The sequence below is a fragment of the Benincasa hispida genome, chromosome 9, assembly GCF_009727055.1.
Source record: "Benincasa hispida cultivar B227 chromosome 9, ASM972705v1, whole genome shotgun sequence".
In the NCBI taxonomy this organism is placed as follows: Eukaryota; Viridiplantae; Streptophyta; class Magnoliopsida; order Cucurbitales; family Cucurbitaceae; genus Benincasa; species Benincasa hispida.
The window spans coordinates 77895622-77900954 of NC_052357.1; the positions used below are offsets into that span (position 1 = coordinate 77895622).

General features: G+C 32.2%; 1 protein-coding gene across 3 annotated transcripts in view; it reads left to right on the plus strand.

The window, feature by feature from the left end:
• The first annotated feature begins 5195 nt into the window (after positions 1–5195).
• Positions 5196–5333, plus strand: part of LOC120085270 (probable WRKY transcription factor 40) — a 3664-nt gene continuing 3526 nt past the window's right edge. Inside the window, exon 1 of one of the 3 annotated variants that reach the window (XM_039041178.1) lies at positions 5196–5308. The gene's annotated coding sequence lies outside the window, so the exon portion shown is untranslated. The remainder of the gene's footprint in view (positions 5309–5333) is intronic. The other 2 variants (XM_039041179.1, XM_039041180.1) reach the window with 2 other exon arrangements.

A 5333-nucleotide genomic window follows, 5' to 3' on the forward strand; every position in this document is an offset into this window, starting at 1 on the left:
AAAAAATGTTTCTGAAACACTGTATGAGTCATGAAGAGGACGTAAAGGTAGTTTACATCACTTTAGAATTTTGGGATGCCCAATACACATGTTGGTGCAAAATCCTAAGAAATTGGATCAACCTTCAAAATTATGCCTATTTGTAGGATACCCTAAAGAAACAAAAGATGGACTATTTTATGATCCTCAAGAAGATAAAGTATTTGTATCGACAAATGCTACATTCTTGTAAGAAGAACATATTAGTAATCATCAACCTCGTAGTAAACTAGTATTTAGTGAAATGACCAGAGACACTACAGATAAATCAACAAAAGTTGTTGATCAAGCAGGTCCATCAACAACAGTTTTTGCCCCATAACATCCTTCTCAAGAGTTGAGATTTTCTCGTCGTAGTGGGAGGTTGTTCATCAGCGTCACCGTTACATGGGTTTAACAGAAACTTAGGTCATCATACCTGATGATGACCTAGAGGATTAATTGACCTTCAAATAGGAAATGGAAGATGTTGATAAGGAATAATGGATAAAAGCCATGGACCTAGAAATAGAGTCAATGTATTTCAATTCTATCTAGGAACTTGTAAATCAACCAGATAGGGTTAAACCTAATGATTGCAAATGGATCTACAAAAGAAAACAAGACCACCGGTAAGGTGCAGACCTATAAAGCCAGACTTGTGACAAAAGGTTTTACCCAAAGAGAGGGGTAGACTATGAAGAAACCTTCTCTCTTGTTGCCATGATAAAATCAATCATAATACTTTTGTCCATTGTCGCATATTATGACTATGAAATATGAAAAATGGATGTCAAAAACAGCCTTTTTTTATGGCTATCTTAATGAAAGTGTTTTCGTGTCTCAACCAAAAGGGTTCATTGAACAGGGTCAAGAGAAAAAAGTTTGCAAGCTTAAAAGATCCATTTATAGATCAAACAAGCATCTAGATCTTAGAATATAAAATTTGACACTACGATTAAATCTTATGGCTTTGAACAAAATGTTGACAAGCCTTGTGTTTACAAGAAGATAGTCAACAAAATTGTAGCTTTCTTGGTACTTTATGTTGATGATATCTTGCTCATTGAGAATGAGACAAGTTTCCTTGCTGATGTGAAGAGATGGCTAGCATCACAATTCTAAATGAAAGATTTAGGAGATTTTTAGTACGTTCTTGGGATCCAAATTGTTCGAAATCACAAAAACAGAATCCTAGCATTATCTCAAGTATCTTATATTGACAAAATATTGTCAAGATATAATATGCAAAATTCCAAAAATGATATGTTACCTTTTAGACATGGAATTTATTTGTCAAATGAGCAGTGTCCTAAGACACCTCAAGAAGTTAAAGAAATGAAAAGAATTCCTCTTCAGCAGTTGGGAGTCTAATGTACGTTATGTTGTGTACACGTCCTGACATATGCTTTACAATTGGACTTGTTAGCAGGTTTCAGTCTAACCTTAGACACGGTCATTGGACTGCTATTAAGAACATCCTCAAACATCTCTAAAGAATGAAGGACTATATGCTCGTGTATGGGTCTAAGGATTTGATTCTTACAGGATACACTGGTTCTGATTTTCAAACTGGTGTAAATTCGAGGAAATCTACTTTAGGATCAGTTTTTACTCTTAATGAATGAGCTATAGTGTGGAGAAGCATCAAACATAGTTGTATCGTTGACTCCACAATGGAAGCTGAATATGTAGCTACATTTGAAGAAGCTAAAGAAGCAATGTGGCTACATAAGTTCCTGATGGATTTGGAAGTAGTTCCAAATATGCATCTGCCCATCACTCTATAATTGTGGAGTTGTTGCCAATTCAAAGGAATCGAGAAGCCACAAATGTGGAAAACACATCAAAAGAAAATACCATCTCATCAGGGAGATCGTACACTGAGGAGACGTGATAGTCATGAAGATAGCCTCAGAAGATAATCGTGTTGATCCGCTTACGAAGGCCCTCTCAGCTAAAGTGTTCGAGGGCCACCTGGTCAGACTAGGACTATGAGTTTTATAATCTAAGACAAGTGGGAGAATGTCTATGTTATATAAATGTCCTAGTTTATTGTATTTTCTCTCTAATTTCTCAACATTGTAAACATTATATATTTGTATATATTCGTAACTCATTGGAGTATTAGTCCAAGTGAGAGATTATTGGGAGTGTCTTAAAACTCGTAGTTCGTAAATGTTAACATATTCTATTTATCAATAAAAGTATTATTGAGTTTTTCATTCAATAAATTGTTATTGATATTACATTCTATTATAAAAATCTAATAAACAAATCCATGGCTATAATATGAATACTTTAACTTTACGAGGAGACATAAAAGTGGATGAAGTTTTAGTATATAGCCAAAATGATCCATAAGTATACAAATAAGATTGGGTACATCATCCTTGTGACACTATTGAATACGGACCACTTTGAATACTGATACAAATGATATGATCCCAAAATCATTCATGTGGAGACATGCGAGTGGAGGCATTCTATGCAATGAGTTTGCATAAGACTGGACCTCGAAATAGTCATTTTTTTTTATAATGACCGTTTACTGTTAAAACTTACTATTTCAAATTCAATGACCTAGGGTAACTCGATCTTAATCCTGAGCTTACTATGAACTCCTATTTATTCGGGATTATCCTTTGATCTGCATAGGTGAGAGTAGTCCAACAGCACTGCTCAATAAGTCTCCAATTTTGGGGATTAGACCGAATAGATAGTTGGAGACATAGTTCTGCAAGATGGAATTCACTCCTACCCGACTTAGTGTTGGTAGATAGATTGTTCTCTTAAGTACTGATTCCTGATCTTGAACAACTGGGCCCTACCCTCTAATGATCGAGAGGATCATGGTTTATTAGTTGGACTATAAACTAAATTGTTCAATAAAGGATCGGTGGGAGTTTAAGGAGCAAGATGTATTTACAGGGATAAAACGGTAATTTTGATCTAGCTGTAAAAACGAACAACCTGTGGAGGATCGACTTACTGATTATGGTTAAAGTGGATAGAAATATATCTACAGTGAGGAGAGTGCAATTATCGAGCTATAGTGGTATGTCTCGATAGTAACGAATATTAATTAATTCGGTCTAAAGAGTTTGGCCTATTAATGTCAAATCAGTGGAGATCAGGATCTATAGGTCCATTAGGTCCCTCTACTAGCTTGTAAAATTATATCTTGGATTAGTGAATTGAGCGGACTTGAAATGTTCAAAATCGAAATTCGGGTTTTGAATTTAAAGTGTTCAAATTCAATTTAGGGTTTGGATAATTATATTTGATATAATTAAACATTTAAATCAATGAAATTAAATGTAATCGGAGAGATTATAATATTTAAATGTTGATTTAAATACATGAATATGATTTATGTATCAATTAGGTGTTTGATTAATTTAATATTTGATACCAAATTATTAATTTATTAATTAATTAAATTTATTTAATTAATTGTTTAAATTAAAACATTTTTCATTTTTCAAAATCATATTTGAAAACTTATTTTTTATTTTGCTGAAAATCAAAATTAAATTTTGAAAAATAAAATTGGAAACTCTACTTTAGTGGAATTTTCCAATTTTTTGTTTGCTTACGTGGTTTTCCCCAAATTAAACACCTAGTCATTTGAATTAATGCTTTTGAGAGTGTGAATCAGCATTATCTTCCAGTGTCTGCATGAACTGAACAAATAAAAAGGTTCAATTTTCATATTTTAAGGTTGATGCAAATTGAAAACCAAAAACCCTCTGTGGTCTCTCAAATCCTCTTTGTTTCCTCACCTAATTATCCTCAATTTAGTGTTTTCACCACACAATCTGAGTTAGAGGATAGTAGAGAAGATCCTCTTTGTGGTCTATTGAAAGATCGAAGGACAAATTTGTGGAATTAAGCAAGAATTTGAAGAGTTTTCATCAAAAATAATATGCTCTTGAAACCCTCTTTTAAAAGTTGTTTTAATGCATGTTTTTAAACTCGAATTAAGTGTAATTAGAGTGTTTATTGATTCTGATTTTTTCCGTTGCATGTTAGTTTTCTCTATCACTAAGGTGATCCCTTGGGTTGGGGCATGCCTATTAGGTGTTTTTTTAGGCTTGACCTCAAACTTACTCGAGGCCGAGCATGCTAGCTTGAGTCAAGGCCTAAGCCATCCCCTTTTTCTAGGCTCATTTTAGACTTAAGTTGTCACTTTCGGTCCGAATTATGCTATCTTCTTAACTTGAAAATTCAAGAACCTATTAGACACGTTTAAAAAAAAAATCAAGGATAAAATTTGTAATTTAATAATAAAAAAAATACAATGTAAACCTGTTTCCAAAATTTAGAGAGGAAAACTTAAACAATTAATTTTAAGATACATTGAATATATATATATAGATTAAAATCAAATACTTAAGATCTCGTTTGATGCCAGTTCCTATATTATTTGGGACTCAAAACTAATACTTGTATCTGGATTTGGATGTATGAGCACCCCATGACCAACAAAGGAAAGATCAAACATGAACATACAAATAGGAAAAAGAAATAGAACATGAAAAAAAAAAAAAAAAAAAAAAAAAAAAAAAACTAAAGTGGTTTCTAAAACACAATCTCAATTTGAGAATTATAAGAAACCTGATGAATCATCAAACAAATTCGTTTCTTACCAAATAACAATAGAAAATGAAAAAGTTTTCATACAAATTTTAAAATTACAGAGACTAAAATAGAATTAAGTCTACACGAATCAAAATAATTTTTTCACTCATAAAATAAAATTTAAAAAAAAAAAAATCAAACCTCTAATTCCCCATTCAAAATACAATGTGAGCAAAAAAGTCATTTCATTTTCAAAAGCGTGTGGGACCCTTACACACTCAAGTCAACCGTTCCACTCTACTTTCAAAGTCAAATAACCACAAAACAAAATTAAAAAAGCAGAAAAAAAAAGTGTGATATATGTAAATAATGAAGATTGAAGGGGTGGACTAAGAAAAGAATTCCAAAACCGACTTTTTCCAGAAGAATGGGACCCACCCAACCCCACAACACACAGACAAACACACAGACCCTTATTTGCAAATTCTTCTTTCTTTTTGCCTTTTTATTTTATTTTATTTTATTTTTTCTCTCTATATATAAGTCTTCTGTTTATAATCACTCAATTTTCTGCAAAATCATTCTTCTTCTTCTTCTTCACAAAAAACCCCCAAATTTTCTTCTTAATTTCTTCTAATTCTTCCTTTCATGCAGCAATAAAAAAAAAATCTCAACCTTTGTTTTCTTTTTTAATCTGAAATTACTAATATATATATATAACTAAACACATT